General features: G+C 51.2%; 1 long non-coding RNA gene across 6 annotated transcripts in view; it reads right to left on the bottom strand.

Annotated features, from left to right (window-relative positions):
• Positions 1–5956: 5956 nt before the first annotated feature.
• The window catches only part of LOC127393522 (uncharacterized), a 63968-nt gene continuing 49943 nt past the window's right edge, over positions 5957–19981 (bottom strand). The window contains exons 2-6 of one of the 6 annotated variants that reach the window (XR_007891471.1): positions 13084–13504; positions 11469–11660; positions 10632–10739; positions 8057–9491; positions 5957–7894 (exon numbers count right to left, since the gene is read on the bottom strand). This is a non-coding gene — a long non-coding RNA (uncharacterized LOC127393522). The other 5 variants (XR_007891470.1, XR_007891472.1, XR_007891468.1 and 2 more) reach the window with 5 other exon arrangements.

The raw sequence follows: 19981 nt of genomic DNA, 5'->3' as shown, positions 1-19981 counted from the left end.
TTCTTCGATCACAAATATTTTCCCATCCCCCATCGAGCCCAACTCTGTCTCTTTGACACCACGTTCAACTCAGAAAAACTTCAGGCAGTGGAGAAAAATGGCAAGATCAAAATAAAACAACACTTCCCTGCTCGAGGGGCAGGGGGAACCTTCCTTGCCCTGCTTCAGCCTGGAGTGAGTTTTTATGGGCAGGTTATAAACCCCTGCACAGCAAGCTCTGTAATGTTGACAGACCTTTCAGTGTAGCTGCTTTAATACCTCTGCTCTGACAGCAGTAACACCTGGACCCCAGGGGAGGGGATCAGAAGCGGACGGACATTTCCAGCCTTGTGTGTACTTCACAGAAGCCTTTATCTTGCTAAGGACGTGAAGACCTTTCAGCATCTCTTGGTGGGGAGGGGGAAGGCATCCAATATGATCGAGGCAAAGCCATTCCAGTCCTGCCAAAGCTCCCTGTTTTGCTCTGAGCCTCTGGTTGCCTGCAGCAAGGACAGCCTCTCTGTGCCCACAGGACAGTGACAGTGTCCTGCTCCAGAGGTAGCTGCACCATTTTCTACCCACAGCAGAGCTTGGGATCCTTCTGTGAGTGGCATTAATGGAAGGCAGGCAAAATCCCAAGCAAATTCTTCAGGGGCTGAGTGGAACAGGCCCTGACTCCCCCCTCCAAAGGCTCTGGAGAATAATTTTGGGAAGGGCTGCAGTGTCAAGTTCTGTATTTTTCCACAAAAAAGGCTAAGAAGGAGCTATGTTGGGAACAAGCCCTGGCTGAGAGGTGCCTTGGGCTCTGGAGGTCCCATCAAAATCTATTTTGCACCATGTGTGAACCATGACCATGTGAACCTTCCTCAGCCCTTCTGGTTCCAGCAGTCCTGGAGTGTCCTTCCTCCAGTGGTAGTGGTGGGGAAGCAGACTCCCTAACAGACTGTGCTCAAGGAAGATCCCTCTGTCCTCTGCAAACTTGTCACCAGGCCAGTGCCAGCCACCAGTGTCACCAGCACCAGGCACCTGCAGACACCCTCTGTGTTCCCCCTGCCTGGCATCTTTTCCTCTGCAGCCTTTGGTTCTTCCTTATTGTAAATCCTGCAGGATTTAACTTCTAGCCACTGATCCTTTTGACAGTAATGGGCCATTAACTAACTAGACATAAAATTGGAAGTGTAAACCCCTCTCCTTCGGGGAATTAGAAAGCAGGTTTAGGATGCAGGCCATGAAATGCAAGAGTTCATTGTAATCACAAACGAGGCCTGATTAACTCAGCCTGCCCAGGTCTGTGCCAGCTGATGAACATGAGAGCAGAAGCTGTGGCTGGTACTGCAGAACCATCCACACCTGCCAGGGAAAAACCTTTAGTCTCAGTTTTTGAGCTCCTTTATCCCATTGCCAGGGGCTTCCCTGTAAGACAGGGAGGGGGATTTGGGCTGCTGAGGAATTATCTCCAGAGACTGATGCTGGCTGCAAGATCAGTGTGTTTTCCTCTTGTGGGACAGGGTGAGAAGGGAAGACCAGGAGCTTTGCTCACATCAGAGATGAGGGAGAAAAGCACAAGGTCTCTCTTCTCAGGTGAGCAGAGTGGTTCCAAACTTCCCAGGATTAAGTGACTGAATGAGAGAGAAGAGGGGGGGAAACAGGTTCAAAAGCAGTTTACATAGAAATGATTTAATCTTGGGCAGTCTGAGTCCTGCCTGGAAATGATGCAGGTTGTAGTAGGAAAAACTAGCTGCATATATGGAGGCCACTCAGCATGTGAACAACATAGGAGAAGACCTGGTCTAGATTCCCACCAGGCTGTAGATGCAGTTTTAACACGATTGGAGTGCTCAGGAGTAAGAAGTTGGAGGCTTTTCCTTGTCTCTGCTGTGTTCTTTCTTCAGGCTGTGCTTTGCCACCATGGAGTCAGAGGATAATCTGCTCCTTCAACACAGGGTGGGTTCTCCAGGACCCAGCTGGGCTTTGGGAAGGGCAAGTGCTGGCAGGGGACAGTCAAAGTGCTGCCTGGCCACGTCACCTGCCCCCCAGGTTCCTCTGGGGAAGGTGGGGGACTCCAGGCACGGTGCCCGTGCAGGGCTGGGGACAGTCTGGATTGCTGCAACCAGCCTGAGCCCTTGGGCAAGGACCACCTGCCTGGTGGCCCCTGCACCCCTCAGCCACTCTCACCACTTCCCCCTTTTCCCTCCAGCCCATGGGCCATGCTCCAGCATCTGAGCTGGTCCCTGGGCTATCTATCATGTCAGCAGCACAAGAGCAACTGGAAAAAGTGTCTGGAATTTATCAGCCATGGCAGGAGCTTTTGTCTGTAATAAAAAAAAAAACCCATTTCCCCCCCTCCTTTCTTCTAGTGCTTTCCCCCTTCCTTTCTCTCATTATTAGTATTATTAAGAAGCTTAATGCCATATGTCTTGCTGTTTCATAAATAACCCCTGTAATCAAACAGCACTGGGTAAATGGGCAGTCCAGCTTGTGCAATTTGTTTGACAAAATGAATCCAGAAGAATATGAGTCTGTGGAGGAAAGACAAATAGAGCAGCTTGGATGAACGTGTTAACCAAAAGAAAAATGGCTTGGCAGAGTGGTTGATGTTATATTTATCCACACAAATGGAGTTCAAGGCTAATTTATTAAAAATAGAGCACAGAGCTTGCCAGGATGGTCAGTGTCTCCCTGGAAGGGATGGGAGGGAACACAGCCCTGCCAGGGTCACAGGAGGGAGCAGGGTTCAGGCTTGGTTGGAGGGGCTGGGTCTGTTCCACACGTGGGGGGACAGGCAGTGTTGGGAGGCCAGAGGGACCCCCCAGCTGATGCCACACGGGCTGCAGGAGCAGGGCGCTTCAGAAGAGGCATCTTTGCTCTTTGGTCTTTCTCCTCTGGGCAGGGTCCAGACCCTGCCTGGCTGCTCAGCTGCTGACCTGACCCAGGCTGGGTTCTCCTAAAGCTCTTCACAGCACCTGGTGCTGCCGGGCCAAGGCTGTGGGCAGGTTCCCCAGGGGTACTGCTAAGGGTAATGGCAGCTCTGGGTACCCTGGCTCTGCCTGCCTCCTTCCCCTCCAGCCAATTCAAGATTTCCTGGCAGAGGAATAAACAGCAGGAATTGGGCCTTTTGCTTTTCTGAAATTCCTCCCCTGCTTTTACACAAGGAGCTGGTCAGCGTGTGTGCACAGCAGCAGCTTTTTGGCACCTCTGGGATTGTTGGGAGGACATTTGAGCCTTCCTGAACATCCCCCTGCACCTGATGTGACCCGCACCCTGCTGCGAGAGTGACCTGGGTCTGTAAGTGAGCTCCTGGGGGCAGGAAAAGCTGAGCGAGGCTTTCAGGCATCTCTTGTCAAGTCGTGTCTCTTTACCGGTGCCTTCTGCAGCCGCTTCCGTGTGAAACCCAGCCCAGAAGATCGTCAGAGCCTGCCTCAGCCTGGGAAGTGCTGCAGCCTAGAGGATAAATCCCTCCATCCTGCAGCAGGGCTCTGCCTCTTCCTCACCGTCGGGCGGCATAACAGGCTCTGCAGACTGGCAGGATGCGCCCAGAGCAGGGAAGAGGAGGAACATCCTTCATTGATAAGAAACACCTCAGCTGCTGCTCCCTGCATCTTCCCTTTCACAGACTTACCCCTTGGCCACGGCATCTTAAGAGGTGATTTTTTGAATCAAAGCAATGATCGTGCTTTTAGGCAAGGGGAAGGGGTGTGCGTGGAGAGAGGCGGTGTTTCCCTCCCTCCTCAGCCTCCTCCCTGCCCTCCGAGCAGCCGAGCTGCCTTCGCCCTGACTCGGCACACACAGCGCTGTCCTGCAGGCTCCAGGGGAAACCTGTGGGACAACCTGCTGGGATGCAGGGGGAGAAAAGCAGAGGCTGTTGCTCCTGCAGACCTGGGCTGGGTCTGAGCTGCGCGCTGGCAAAGCTGCAGTGCAGGAGGCTCACGTGTCGGGCTGCACGTCCCCCGGGAGGTGCTGCCTTGTTAGGCGAGGAAACACCTCTCTCCTGCCTGCCTCCCTCCCCAGCCTCCAAGGGGGAACGCAGCCTCCACCCCCCTGTCCTTCTCCCCATTCCTGGCGTGTGTGAGTATTCTTCTTTAACTGGCAAACTGAATATTTTAAACAAACACTGCTTAAAATCTATAATTCATGGGCAGAGCTTCAGAAGAGGAGATCAGTCGCCTCCTGGTGCTGAGGGTGACTCTCCATCTGCAGCAGCCCCCTCTTGCTCTGCTTCCAGCCAACTGGCCTGGCAGAAGGGATCAGCAAGAAAATTCCCGGTTCTGAAGGAAGGGAAACCCCGTGGTCTTGTCTTATAGGCAGGAGCAGCTCTGGGCTCCCCCCCAGCACCCATCCCCAGCCCTGTCCTCCTCCTGGCTCCCCTGGGAGCAGCTGGGTGGCCCCCAGGGTCCAACCTGGGAGACCACAGGTCATGGAGAGAAGCCCCTGTGCTGTTCCTCTCCCCTCTGTGTCCCTGCGTGTTCCCCACGCTGAGCTGCATGTGGGATGATTCCAGGCTTGTTCATTAATGGGAGTGGAGAGACTTTTGCTTCGATTAATTAATTTGCTGCTCTTCACCATTTTCAGGGCCATCTTTTATTCATGGCCAAGTGGTGCAGACACTGCTGCTTGCTGCCTTCTCAGGATGCTGGCATTAATATTTCATCCAGGAGCCTGCTCATGCTGAAGGGGGCTCATGTCCCACCTAACTGCCTCTTCCTGCTGATCTCCTGCCCTGGCCCAGCTCCCATTCCCCTCTTCCAGGTCTCCCTGTCTCTCCACCAGCTGTACAGCCTCTCCTTGGCTCATATTCCCTGGCAATTAATTGTGGCACCCATGGGGCTTGCAGCTCACTTTGCTGGGTGTGCAGAGGGGGCTGTGGTTACTGGGGCAGGAAGGGGTTCTGAGAGCAGCTTGGTTTGCTAATAAAGCAGCACTGAAGTGGAGTGACCCTTATTCTTCTGTTCTTCTGCTCCCAGGAAAGCAGGGAAAGTGGGTCCCGTGTTCCAGCTGCCAGGGAAGCAGTTCAGTGCTGTGGCTGCAACCTGGCAGGAAAGGAAGCTGCTGAAGAAAAATAAACAACAGCTGTGCCTGTCAGAGGAGCAGCAGAAAGGATGCAAAGAAGCTCTCCTCTTGCTTCTTCACCCCCCTCCTGGCTCCCATGCATGCACCCTCAGGCATTCCTTGGCTCTGCAAGAGCTGCAAGGCCAGGACCAGGCTTTGCCTGCAGCTCCTGCAGCCCCAGCAGGCTCTGTCTGAACGTGGGCAGGCCAAGTGCAGCCGTGTGGAGTGGCACTTCATTTACTGAATGGCAGCTCCATCATCCTCTTCAAATAAAAAGACTGTGAAGTTTCTGTGCTGGGAGCTGGTGGAAGCCTTTGCATTCAGGCAGGAGGGACAAAGGAGTGTCTCCTTGCTGGATGTTCCTGGGATTTGCTTGGGCTTTGTTGGTTGATTATTTGTTTTCTTCTTCACTGGGAGTTTTAAGGATTCTTCAGAGGGCCCAACAGCTCCTTCCCAGCTGCCCTCTTCAGGACCCACTTGCATTGTATTTGGGGCTCTCAGCAATATACTTGATCTTAGGCTGTTGCTGCTGAAGAGGCAAATTAATTATGCTTTAATTCGTTACAGTGCAGCTCTAGTTTCCATGGGTCCCTTTCATGTCAGAGTGAGCCTGGGGAAGATGTGCTTTCCCTCCTGCAGGGGAGGGCAGAGAGACAAAAAAGGGACTCTAGGGTTGCCCATGATGCCTTTACTTGGGTGCTCAGGGAAGGGGCTGGGAAGGAGCTGTTGTTAGAAATGAAATGTAGTGTTGATTTTGCATTTTAGTGTTAGAAACGTAGTGTTGGTTTGGTTCACATATATATATTCTAGTGTTAGGAATATATGGTTTGTTTGAGATGTATATTTTGGTGTTAGGAATATAATTGTTTGTTTGGGATAGGTGAGATACCTACACATTCCAATGACACCTGGAGTGGTTTACAGGCCAAGAAACTGAGGGACTTAATTGGGCTCCATCTGGGGGATCTGAACATGGAGAAGGATTTATGGCCCAAGATAAGGCCGAACAAAGCTACTTCTATGCTGCTCTTCAGGGCAGGATGACACCAGTAGATTGTTAATTGGGAAGACAGCCAAGGGGGCAAGAAAGGTCAAAATTTTACCTTAAAAGGTAAAAAGTAAACTGCTAGAATGGAATGTGTAAACAGGGGCGGGAAACTTATAGGATAATTTGAAGCGTCGGATAGGCTGTAAACCCTGGAGTACTCAGCCAGTGGGGAAACAGGGGAGGGAATTTTGCGTCGGGAATAGGGAATATAAACCGCTATTCACCTTGCTATAGGTGTGCCTACTTGCTTAGGTCACCCATTCTTGCAAGGATGTAAATAAACTGTGCTTCGCTGAAGGATCCGTGTGGGCCTGCTCATTGGCGCGACAAACGTTTCTCACACTGTGAAAGTGAAGAGTTGATCCTGTTCCCAAAAGCAAGGTGTGTTTGGCATTGGGGCTGGTGGATGGGAGACATTCTCCCTGACTGAAATGCTTGTTCTGGCAGGGAAGCCCTTTGCTGCCCTTGTGACATGGGAGGAGTCACAAATCGTTATTTGTGCTCGTCCTTCTTCAGGCCCGTTCTCAGCAGAGCCCATTCCTGGTACATTGTCCATCTCTTCTAAAGCAAGATAGCACAGGACCTCCTGAAGTGTGTCCCCCCAGCCCTCTGGCTCAGACAGCAGCAGGGCCAAGGCTTTAGGGGCACCACACCAAAGCACCATCTTAAGAGGTGCCAAAATTGGGGTGGCAAAATGTGTGTCTGCTCCAAACTGAGGTGCTTCTGGAAAGAACAGATGTGGCCACTGCAGAGTCACAGTCTTCACATCTGAAGGGGCTCCAGGAAAGCTGGGGAGGGACTTGGGACAAGGGCAGGGAGGGAGAGGACAAGGGGGAATGGATGAAAACTGCAAGAGGGAGACTGAGGTGAGACATGAGGAGGGAATTCTGGAGTGTGAGGGTGGGGAGAGCCTGGCCCAGGTTGCCCAGGGAAGCTGTGGCTGCCCCATCCCTGGCAGTGTTGAAGGGCAGGTTGGATGGGGCTTGGAGCAGCCTGGGCTGGTGGGAGGTGTCCCTGCCCATGCAGGGGGTTGGATCTAGATGATCTTTCAGGTCCCTTCCAAGCCAACCCATTCCATGACTCCAGGAGGCACTGCTGGGCAAACTGGGGCCCTCCTTAGTAAATAGTTTTGAAAGGCACCAGTGCAGAGTCCAGGCTGCTTCTCCCTGGGATGTTCACCCCCCACTGCCCTGCACACTCTCCTCTCACTGTCTCCTCCTCCTCCAGCCCACTGAGCCTTTTCCATGGTCTGTCCTTGCAACCGAGCAGACACCAGGGCTTGTGTTCCCTGCTGGATTCCCACAGCCCTCCCGCCTGTGCCCTTCCTCCCGGCTGCTGCATCACGGGCCTGGAAACAGAGAACCAATATGCAAATCTGACATTTAATTTGGACACGAGAGTTTAATGAGGCTGTGGAGATTCTGCCACTCACAGCCTCCACATCCTGCAACCTGCACTCGCATCCCTTCCCTGAGCACGGCCCTCTGTGGCTGCGCTCACCTCCGGTGCTCTCCGACACATCCCACCCTTTCCACAACAGTTGCTCCCAGCTCCACTCTCTGTCCCTGCCTCCACAACCGTGCCTGCCAGTTGAGCCTCTGCAAACCAGTCCTTCCAGTTGAAGGCCACCTCAATCCACTGTCCCCTCCTTGAAGCGTCTGAGGCTCAGTGAGCCAAGGGGGGCAGCCGAGCACCCCTCTCTGGTGGGAGCAGCAGGAGCAGGGACCATGCAGGGCTCCACTCCCTGTGCTCCTGGATGAGGGGCCAGGGGATGGTTCATCTCCAAAGCTGTGCAGGAGGGAAGGGTTTGCTGCTTTGCTGCTGGGAGCCCCACAGAGCCAAGCATGGGACATTTTAGGGAGAATAAGAGAGGAAATTTGGATTTACATGAGACAGGACTCTCTTATGGCTCCCTCCATTCCCACAGGTGGAAGAGAGAGCTGCATGTGGTGGGCAGTATTGTCCTGGACAATCCAAGCTTACCTTTGGCTGTGGGCAGGTTCCCAAACCAGCTTCTGTGGATTTTTCACCTCTCTCTCAATTTCAGGAGACAGAGAAAGGCCACTGCACTGCCTGGGCTCTGGTTGTAGAGCTTCACCTCCAGGAAACCCTTTGCAATTTCCCCCAGGCTGGATTCCAGTAAAATCTTGTTTTAATCTGGATTTAATTATCTGTAAAGACAGACAAGCCTCTTTCTTGCCCCTTGGGAAGCCCAGCAGGGTAGCTCCAGGTATTGGTACCAAGCCAAACTGCAGCCCAGGCTGGTGAGCCCCTGAAGTGCAGAGAGATTTCTCCTGTGGATGGAGACAGATAAATGTGCCAAGGGACCAAAGGAAGCAGCACTCAGCACCACTGATACAGCACCTGAGAGGCAGATCCTCCTGCATGGGCATTTAGGAGGTTCACTGGGCTTTGTAGCTGAATGTCAGTTACCCCACAGAGTTCTGCCAGGGCTCTGGGTGCAGAGCAGGGGGTGGCAGCAGCAGGAAGATATTTCCCATCAGTGTGCTGGCAACCCAGTAGCTAAAAGCAGGACTGACTGCAAGTGCTTCTGTTCTGGAAGGCAGGAGGACCAGATTGGAGGCTCAGGAAGGATTAGCATGAGGATTAGAGAACATCTTTGAGGGGTAAGAAGGTGAGACAATGTTTTTTCCTTCAGGAAAAGACTCATGGTCACCTGGGTACCTCTGAGTTGGCCCAGAGTCCCTGCTGGGACCTGGAGAAGCCAGGCAGACCATGTGCCTTCAGTCCCTGGAGAGAGATGGTGAGCAAGAAGGAGCCATGGGGTCTGTATTGCTCTGCAAAGCCTGTGCCTGCTGTCCTGCACATCTGTGAAACATGTCACATCCCTCACGGGCCAGATGCTGAATGATGCTGAACATCCTTAGAAGGTCAAACTCAGATGGCAGAAAAGCCTTCTGGCTAATTCTGAGACATGGAAGTGACAGGGTCTACATGACAGGGGACTCCTGGGAGGCAGAGCAGCATCTGAGTCAGCCACCTCCAGAGAAAGATTTGTTGATGGCTGGGCTAGTTTTCACCAGCTCCACAGCTGGTGGCAGTTTCTGCACTTCATGTGAGGAGCATCTTGTGTGGCTGACATGCTGGTCCCTGCAGGGGGGCCTGGGGAAGGAGACCCCTCCTCTCTCACTGGGAGTTGACTCCTGTGGATCTTACCCAAGCACTCTTTGCACTGCAGAACCATTTCCCCTGGAAGAAAAGGAGCCCAGCACCAGCAAAGAGCCTGCAGGGCCAGGGTTGGGGGACTGAAGGGCCTGGAGCACCTTCTCTGTCCACCTTCCCACCTCATGTGTGCCTGTGGGGCCAGGCCACACTTGCAGCCCCACAGCTCCCTGCTTCACAGCAGATAGGCAGATAGGGATGGTGTCCTCCCAGGGGAGTCACTCCTGATTCACACCTGCAAAGAGAAAGGATGCAGCTTGGATAAATCACACAGAATCACAGAGGGGTGGGGGGTTGGAAGGGACCAGATCCCTTCAGGATCCCACAGATCCCACAGGAACACGTCCAGGGTTGGAATGTCCCCAGGGATGGAGACTCCACAGCCTCCCTGGGCAGCCTGTCCCAGGGCTCTGGTACCCTCAGAGTCAACAAGTATTTTCTCACATCCAGGTCCAACCTCCTGTGCTCCAGTTTGTGCCCATTGCCCCTTGTCTTGTCACTGGGCACCACTGGGAAGAGTCTGGCCCCATCCTCTTGACACTCACCCTTGTTCTGAGTCCTGGGAGGGGGAAAGTTATGGAGGACTGGGATAAAACTCTGAGATCTGCCATAGACTCCCTGGAGGACTGTAAGTCAGTTCTAATTCCTCCTGGTCCCACTTCTCCAATCCATAAGAGCTGGGGTAACTCCTGCTAACCCTGACAATCAGCCCCTGTGCTCTCCAGGCTTTCCTCAGGGAGTTCTCCTTCCTGCTGGGAGGAAAGGCTGGTGTGCTGGGTGAGGAGAACATCCTTCTGCAGGAGGGAGAGCTGCAGGGCAGCCAAGATCATGGCTCTGTAGAAGCAGCACTCAGCTTTCTGTGCAGCCCCTTCCAAGCTTATCTCTGCTCATGCTGGGGAGGAAACTCCTTGCTCTGTATCCATCTTTCTGTCAGAAAATCCTTAGGCTCTGAATAGATTTACTCTCCAATCTGTAAGCTGTTTAGCACCAAGCCTGGCCAAGGGTAGGAAGTGAATGAGCCTGGAGGCCTTTATTGGCAGGGCTGTGCTCTGGAGAGGAGGCTGGTTCAGTTGTGATTGATGGGACCATCACTGGTGGAGATAGCCCTGGGCATGGGGAGTTGGGCAATGGGGGGTAATCCAGGATTTCTAATGTGGCTGTAGGTCTGACCCTAAGGTCTGACACTGGCCCCCCACCCTGTATCCATGGGAAAATCCCCACTACCCACTTCCATAACAGTTCTGTAAAGCACTGCAGTGTCCCTCTCCATGGATGGTGGAGCAGGAGTCTCCCCTTTGTGTCTAAGGCCCAGAGCTACTAGAAAAAGTAGGCAGGAAAGCTGGGAAAAGGACACCAAAATGTGATGCTTCCTTACCCTCTGCTTTCTGTCCTTGCAATGATGGTGCAGACAAATCCTTGGCTCCTTCAGCTGGATTCTCCAGAGGCTCCTGCTGCTCTCCCAGCACTGAGCTGTCTCTGCCTCCTGCACTCATATAATCAGAAGTTGTAAAACCACTGACAAGTCCACAGACCAGAATGGAGATTACATGCAACATTAAAATTAAAAATGGGCCAGACTTACCAACCTGTCTTCATTAGGCTGCTGTGCTTTATCTGTGGCTTTTACTGCCAAATAAATAATCTTTCAGGTGAATTAGTTAAGCTGCCCTCAGGAGCAAGAGAAGGTGGGGGAGGAGAGACACTGCTGCATGGCCACTGGGGATCCTGCCACAGATCAGCCAGGCTGGAAACTGCAGAACTGCTCTAAAAGCAGGATGAAAACCTCTAAAACCCACCAACACTCCCTGAGTCCTCCATGCAAAGCTACACAGGACAGTCCCTTCCAACCTGAGCAGGTCAGATATTGGAAACTCTGCCTCCCTCACGACCAGTCACAGGTTGTTTTCTGCATTCACTTGGTTCCTGTTTTGTTTCTTGCCTTTTCTGCCAGAGTTTGTGCTGTAGGAATGGTCCTAGAGAAGATACTATTGTGGATACTTGAGGGCAGTGTGAGAAGGCAGAACATTTGTGCCTTGGCATGTCCAAGGGCAGGTTGGATGGGGCTGTGAGCAACCTGGGCTGGTGGGAGGTGTCCCTGCCCGTGCAGGGGGGTTGGATCTAGATGATCTTTAGGGTCCCTTCCAACCCAAACCATTCCATGATTCTATGTGCCCAGACTTCCATGGAGCAAGGTCACAGGTAACACACTCACCTGGCTCTCAGTGCTTGTGCCAAGGTCACAGTTGCTGGTAGAAGCTACAAAGCCTGAGTGGCTTGGTTTGACTTTGCATCAGAACTGGGTGAAGTCTTGTCTTCTCTTTTAATTTTCTCCTTGCACTTCTGGACTCTCAGACCGTGGGGCTGGAAGCAGTGAGATCTGTTCCCCCAGGAATCCAAAAGTCTCCTGCAAAAGTAGAAAAGTGATTCTGCCAACACTGCCAGGAGAGGAAAGCCAGGCTGAAAGGAGCTAAATTTCTCATTTGCTTCCTGCCTCTTCTAGGCTGGGGTTGTGTCTTCCTGGTTACTCCTTGACTCCCTTGACATGATCCTGGGTCAGGATCGTGGTTAACACAGAAATCCAGCCCTTCCACTTCTGCAGCTGGCAAAGTGTGTCAGAAAACTCCTCAGAGCTGATGAGGGAAGATGAGCTACAACTAGGTGAGGTCAGGCACTTGCTGACTATCTGCTTCCTCACCAGGAAACTGCTTTAATGAAAGTGAAATCCTTTGCAGAAAATGCTTTCATAATTAAGTCCATTTTTACAAGAAACGAGGTAACAAATGTATCTGTGGGAAAGAATGGCAGTACAGGTGAATCCCTACATTTCAACATGTGGACAGAATGTGCTATTTTACATTAGAAGACACTGCTTGGTTCAGAAACGAAAGGTAATTGATATGACAAAAAAAGATCCCAAAGGCTGAGCTTGTCTGGGTGTGGGTAGTGAAGGAGCCTCCTCCTCTTGCTCCAGGAGTTCACCCTGAGCTCAGCTGAATGAACTTCATTCTTGTAATAATACAAAACAGGTCTTTTCCCAACCTACCCTTAGACTTTTAAATACCAATCACTGCAAAGCCAGTGTTGTGAGCAAGCACAGAGCCCCATCCAACCTGCCCTTCAACACTGCCAGGGATGGGGCAGCCACAGCTTCCCTGGGCAACCTGGGCCAGGGTCTCCCCACCCTCACACTCCAGAATTCCCTCCTCATGTCTCACCTCAATCTCCCTCTTGCAGTTTTCATCCATTCCCCCTTGTCCTCCCTCTCCTTTCCCTTGTCCCAAGCCCCTCCCCAGCTTTCCTGGAGCCCCTTCAGGCACAGGCTGTTTGAGGGTGGTGAGGAGCCAGTGAGGAGCTCCTATACAACAGCAAAAGATGTCGTTTAAGCCTTAGAGGTTGAAATGGGACCAGAGCCTCCTGTGAGCCCCCGGGAACTGCCCCAGCCCTGCGGGAGCAGCTGCTGAGAGCTCCGGTGCTCCCCAGGGAGGCAGCAGCAGAGCATCCCTGCTGCTTCCGTGTGTGGGTTTGTTGTTTTTTTTTTTCTCCTGGCAAAACCAAGAGAAAAATCATTCTTGTCTCCTCTGGCAGGGCACGAGGGAGCTCTCACCCTGCAGAGCCTTGCCATGCAAGCCTTGCCACCCCATCCCTCGGGAGTGGGACAACAGGAATAGCGGGAGCTCGTCCCCAGCCGCGCTGGGAAGGAGGCGGTGCTGGTTTGTAGAACCTGCTGCTGTTGGGGGAGTTAATGAGCTGCGGTTTGTTCGCTCAGCAGAGACACAACGAGGGTTTAATTTCTTGTGTACGGTTGCCGGGTGGTTTTTATTCCTCACCTCAGGAGCTCGCTGAGACCTCCCACGGGAGAAGCTGCCTCCAAAAGGATGGAAAGGGCAAAACTGAGATGATATTCCAGCAGTGGCAAGGGGAGGTTGTGGCTGTAAATATGAGGTGGGGTTATTTGTCACAAGCAGGTGGCACTAGAGTGAGTCCCTCCTAGCACCTAGGAAATGTCCTGGGTGCAGAACAACATGCAATGAGTGATGTGGGAAAAGTTATCCTCGGTGCCAAAGTGATGCAAGATTCCCAGGAACACACCCCACGCTGGTGCTGGTGGGAAATCACATAGAGCCCCTCTCAGCTCAGCAGATGTGTCAAAAGCATGGAAGGAGCTGCTCAGCATGGAAGAGGTGCTTCTGGAAGTGGGACAGTTGGCTTCACCCAGCCTGAGAACCAGGCAGCAATATTGCAAGAAACCTGCAAAAGCCAAGCAAGAAAGATGGAGTGTCAGACACAACTGCACAAACCTGTTTTTCTGGTCTTTCTTTTAGCCTTTTCTCTGCCTGTTTTCTGCCTTTGCTGCCTTCCTTGGCATTCACAGTCCTGCTGTCTCCTCAGAAAGCCCCAAGTCGCTCTTCCTCCCAGCAAAAGGAGAGTGTAGATGTTGAGAGGGGCTGTGGAGCAGACCTAAGTCCCTCTAAAACTTTCCAGAGTTTCATTTCCTTCTGCTCTACATTGTCTCTCTCCACTTTTCAAGCACCCAGGAGCAAAGTGGCATTTACTTTCTTGCTTCATGTTAATATTGACTTTCCTTTGGAACTGTCTGTTTAATAATAATAATTCTCGAGCACAGGGGGAGAGATGAGGCCTCTGGGACCAGCTCAGGGAGCTCAAGCTGGGGAGGGTGGTCCTGGCACTCATGGTTTCTCTGCTTTCTTTGGAAAGCCTTCTCCTGGAGTTGGAGCAGGACTCCAGGATCCTCCCACATGCTTGCAGGGAGACATCTGAATATGGTGGGATATCAGTGCATCCAGTTCCTACTCCTGTATGCCCCTCCTCACTCCCCTCCTCTCTGTGATGGATGCTGTCTCTGGGACAGGCAGCTGCAGGGGGAGATGCAATTTTTCTTGGCTTGCCAGCCATCAATCTCCTGAACATCACCCAGCTAATGAAACAGCAATGTTATCACAAGCCTGTCAGCAGCAGTGATGGGGGGAGCGTTAGAGGCTCTGAGAGGAAGCAAGAAAGACTCCAGAGCTTGTCTGCAGAGTGTCATTCCTGGTGACTGCTTTGGACAAACCCTGGGCATCCTTCAGAACACCAAGAGCCCCCCTTTGCTGGCCACTTTCTCCCACTTTGAAAGGAACACCTTCTTCTTGGGCTGGGAGAGGACAGGAGTGTCCACACATCAATAGTCACTGTCACGGAACCACAGAGGGGTGAGGGTTAGAAGGGACCTCTGGAGATCATCTAGTCCAACCCCCCTGCCAGAGCAGGATCCCCTAGAGCAGATCCCACAGGAACACGTCCAGGGTTGGAATGTCTCCAGGGATGGAGACTCCACACCCTCCCTGGGCAGCCTGCCCCAGGGCTCTGTCACCCTCAGAGTCAACAAGTATTTTCTCATACCCAGGTCCAACCTCCTGTGCTCCAGTTTGTGCCCATTGCCCCTTGTCCTGTCCCTGGGCACCACTGGGAAGAGTCTGGCCCCATCCTCCTGACACCCCCTGGAGATATTGATCAGCACTGATCAGATCCTCCCCTCCATGACCACACTTTCATTTCCTCTGCACTCACAAGCTGGACACCTGTATCATCTCAGAAGGCCATTTCTCGTCTCCTTTGGGAAGTGACATTGCCAAGTGGGCAAGAAGGTTTTTGATGTTTCTTCCTTTGAAAACCAAGTGGTTTTTAAGTGGACAAGCTGCACCCTGACCTGTTGCTGTTCCTCTCCCCCTGCTTGGCATTCTTTGGATGAGGCAGCAAAGAGCTCATTGAATGGTGTTTGCTCCCTGGGGCTCTTCTTTCCAGGTTCTCAGTGGATCCCACAGTGGGGATGCTGCCTCCTGACCAGCCTTCCTGCCTCACACAGCTTGGTTTTGTTCTGAGTGACTAAATGCAGCCTGGTGGTCTGTGTTCAATGTAGGGAGATGGAGCTGGTGACAGATGGGGACACCCCTGGAACCTGCAGGAGGCACTGAACAAAGGTAGAGGTGTTGCCTGGGCCATGCCGTGTGTCTCAAACTCGAACAGTGAAGCACTTCCAGCTAAAATAAAACCCCTGTATGAGGGAACAGATGGAAGCAGCAAGTTAGAGGAAATGAGAGATGAAGGGAAGGTACCAAGGGGACAATCTTAGCCAGGACTTTGAGCTGCCTCCAGACAGGAAAGCTGAGCTAGATCTCTAGATCTCCTCCTGCTTTGAATTGTGCTGAGGAAGTTACAAACACAAGATCTGTTCAGCTCTTGAAAATCTGCTCAGTGTGCCCAAGGTCACCTGGGCTCCCAGGATTCCTGCAACAGGGGGATCCAGCTAAATTGCTTCATGCTTTGGGAATTGTGTTATACACGTCTGCTCCCATTCTAGGTCTTGGCTGGAAAAAATGCTTCTTCTTTATAATAATTGTCACTGAACACTGGAAAAAAAAAACAACCATGAGAAATGACCAGAATATAACCTCTAGAGTACTGTGATTTATTTTTGTGTGTGTGTGTGATTTATTTACTTTAGGAAAAAGAAAATCAAAGAGAAGAGTAATAAGAAAGCTGAGGCTCTGTGATGAGAGAAAAAAAATGCAATTTTCTTTTTAAAGCATTTCTGGTTTAAAAGTGACATATGGAAAAGTATAAATGGTTCTAGAAAACTTCACCAAGACCAAAGTGGAAAGAAAATAACTCCAATGAAGGGCAGTATATTGAGGGTCATATCTGCCTTCATCTCCTGTAAAACAATATTTGCTGCAACAAAGGCTTGGATACTTTAGTTATTTATTCTCATGTCAGTGATAAAATATTAAGAAAATAAAAAGTTCTCTTCTTTACAATTGAAGCTGGTCCAGGGAGAAGAGAAAGGTGCCAGAAACAAATGCAGAAGTGGATTTCTTTATAAAATGCAAAGCGTAGAATCACAGACTGGTTGGGGTTGGAAGGGACCTGAAAGATCATCCAGTCCCACCCCCTGCATGGGCAGGGACACCTCCCACCAGCCCAGGCTGCTCCAAGCCCCATCCAACCTGCCCTTCAACACTGCCAGGGATGGGGCAGCCACAGCTTCCCTGGGCAACCTGGGCCAGGCTCTCCCCACCCTCACACCAAAGAATTCCCTCCTCACGTCTCACCTCAATCTCTCTCTTCCAGTTTTCATCCATTCGCCCTTGTCCTCTCACTACAATAAAATTGTTCTATCTACCCCAGCTCTTTGCTAATTGCTTTCAGTTGTTTTCCCCTCTTGTTCTGACACAGGGTGTCCTGGTGGCTGATTTCTGCCTTTTGCTCTGTCTCACCATGGAACCAGTGGCATTAGATGCAAAGATGATGATGGAAAAGACAATTGTGGTGGGCTGAGTCTGTTGTCATAATGACATTAATTTCCTCATCCTGTCTGTTGTTGCCAGAGCTGTAGAAGGGCAGGATTCCTCTTTATCCCAGAAATAAATTGCCCTTAGAGCCAGCCAGATGCATAACCCCATGCCCAGGGAACTGCAGCACCTACTCTGACCTCCCAGCACTGGAAAAAGCAGCTCCCAGGTCCAATCCCAGCATTTCCCACAGGGCCAGACTGGCCTCCAGCTGCCAGCTTGGGTTAGTGACATTTGTAGGACGTGTAATTGCTCTCCCCCATGATATGGGTGCATTACTAGTCCACCAGCATGTGATAATGAACCTTTTAGCTGGAGTAGAGAGAGGGAGAGAGAAAGAGAATGAATGAGCTGGGAAAGGGAGAATGACTGTGGATTCAGTTAGTTAATAAAGGGATTGCAGAAAGCAAGGTGAAGAGACAGTGGTAATTTTATGCACTGCCAGTCAGGCCCATTTGTCCTGGGAGCAGCTCCAATTTCTCTCTGAGCTGCTCTTTTTCTTTAGAAATGGAGCTGTGAAAGGAAAAGAAAAAAAGCAAAAAAAAAAAAAAAGCCACAACACCCCTGATTAAAAGCAGCACCCAAACTGACAAGGAAAAAAAGCCATTCTAAGCTCTGCATCCAGGGATTTGCCTTCTCCCAAGTAAGTGAAACAAAGGGGGATTTAGAATATTGGCATACAGAGCAAAGGCTGGGATCATCCAGACTCTGATAGTAGTCTTGTCATAGCTCAGGCCCAACCACAACAGAAAGCAAAATCTCATCTTTGCTATTATTATATCCCACTTATCTCTGTATCTACCCACTTCTCTCTCATCCATGACCATTGAAGAGCAAACCCCACTTAAAACCCTGGTTAGTGCTGTAATTGTGGTGCCTTGTCTCCACGACTGGTCCAGATCTTCTCCCTGTTATAAAATAGCCCTAAAGCTGGATGATAACTCATCACCTCTGCCTTAGCCTGGGCTGAACCCAGGGGAAGAGGCAGCTGCTGCTCTGCCAGCACCACATGCTGGGCCTCTGATGCTTCTAAACTGCTGTTAAAATGAGTGCTTTTAAACTTTTAGCAGATCTGTGAACACCAAGGACCCACTTGATGATGTTGCAGAGAGCTTCAGTTTCTGATGGAGGAGAAAAGAAAGTTATTTGGCATTCCTGTGTTTCAGAGCAGGCTTGGATTTCCCTCTGCAGTCTGTGGGAACTAACTGTGAAACCACAGAAGGACAGAGATGCTCTGACCACCTGTGGCAGTGGCCTGGGACAAGGATGAGTGGGATTGAGCACATGAAGCACAACTGGTGCATCCACGTGCAGGTGCAAACTGCTAGTGCAAGGGTATTTCTGCCTGGTTTGATCCTGTCCTGTCCATCCTCAGCTTGGTCAAGGGAAAGCTGAGGCCTGGTAAGAGTAGACATCAGCCAGGGCAGCAAACAGGAGCACTCAGGGCTGTTAGAGAAGCTTTCAGGGCTTGTCTCCAAGGGAACACACTGAAAGGTTCAGGAGCAAAGCCAGTGCATTTCTTAAAGAGGATTAAATCTGATGGGGTTGCCCCGAAGCACAGGGTCTTGCACAAAAGGCTGAGTTTCCATATGTCTGTTTAACCTCTTTTAACTTTCCTGCCTTTACCTCTTTAACTGAGTGAGCACAGTTGCCTTGTTCTTGTCTTGAAGACTCAAGTGCAAAAGGTGTGGGGGATTTTATTTTTTCTTAAACTGAGGCACCAACAGTGTGTGCCCTTTCCTCAGGCACTCAGAGGATAAAAACCAGTCCTCAGAGAGCCAAGGTTTTGTCATTTTTGGGTGGTTCCTCTTGGGCATTAGGTGTGGGGGGCCTGGGAAGTGAAGACAAGCAGCCCTGCTGGGCTCTGTTATAAAGGAGGATGCTGTGGGTGCTCATGTGAGGAGCAGTGCTGGGGCTCAGCAAAATAAGGTGGTTTTGTGATGCAGTACAAAGGTGGGACTTTCATTTCTCAGCTGTCCTGCTCTTTCCCTAGCAGTGACCTTCTTGAGTTGGGGCTGTAGGTCAGGGCAGTTCATTTCTGGCACAGAGGCCCCTCTCCAGAGAATGTGATCATGTTACAGGGAATTATCAGGTGGTTGCACCTGGCTTAGAGAGCTCCAGAAGGCACAGGGGTGCTAAGGGGAAGGCAAAGAACTGGTGGTTTATGAAATTAAAAAGCTCATGGGTGCCAAATCCATGTGCTAGAGAGGAGCTGAGAGATGGCAGAAGTCTCAGCAACATTTTATCAGGAGATAGGACAAGGAGATTGGAGTTGAAAGCACCGTAGTGCCTGATTTGCTATCTCTCCTCTGCACCTTGGCTGCAATTTCTGCCTTTAGGGGTTTGTTAGGCACCTTGGGTGAGAAATATTTTATATGTATTCAGTGGGTTCTGCTTGCAGAGGCCTTAGTATGCGGAAGGCAGAAAACCTGTCTGGAGAGATCAGCTCAAATGTCCCTTGTACCCTACTACTAACAAAAACAGAAGAGAGAAGAGGACAAAATATTGTAATATGGGCTCCAGGCACAGGAAGGTCGAATCCTGAAGCTTGAACTTCTTGTGGATGCTCTTAAAGAGGCCAGAGAGACTGGGATTTTACCTTCTGTATGATGAAGATGGGGCAGTTTGTTGGTTTTGCCTTGAATTTGCTGCCGACTGAAAGCTGGATCTCAGGAGAGTGGATCAGATCCTGCTTTCAGAATCTACTGTCTCATCTCCATTCTTTCCCCAAAGGAAAAAAAAAAGGCTGGAAACCTGGATACCACTGAGCTCTGGTGTATTATCAGCTGCTGGTTGGAAGAACAATGTAGGTCTGGTCCTGTAGATGCTGGTGCTGATTGGAGATGCTCAGGAATAATATCACAACTCGCTGGTAGTGGCACAACAGGAAATTGGAGTAGTAAAATATTTCCCTCCTCACTGAGTTCCCATTTACATGTTTATAATGGAGGTTTTTAAGACCCTAATGAGGAGGAATAGTCATTGCTGGGAGATGATGATTAAAGCAGAGGCAGACGTGATTGCAGACAGTAACAAAGGGATGTTAATTACAGCAGAGGAACCAGGAGGGCAGTGCAGCTGGAGGGGCTGCTGTTTGCCACCCCATGAGTGGGGCTGACCTTGTCCCCCTGGTCCCAGCACAGATGTGCTCACCCACAGACTCCAGAGCTCAGGGAAAAGCAGCTGAGATGCAGCTGTGGGTAGGTAAGGACAAAGCAAAGGAAAAAGCCCCAAAGAAACAAAAAGTCTCCTTCCAGCTGCAGCTGGAGCTGGATTTGTGCTTGGAAAACTGCCTCCTTGTGCTGGGGACATGGGCAGAGCTGGCCTCAGCCTGCCTGGGGGGCAGGTCAGCAGTGTCCAGAGGAACAAGAAAGAT

This window comes from Apus apus, chromosome 22 (genome assembly GCF_020740795.1).
Source record: "Apus apus isolate bApuApu2 chromosome 22, bApuApu2.pri.cur, whole genome shotgun sequence".
NCBI lineage: Eukaryota > Metazoa > Chordata > Aves > Apodiformes > Apodidae > Apus > Apus apus.
This window is presented reverse-complemented; position numbering and strand designations above follow the sequence as displayed.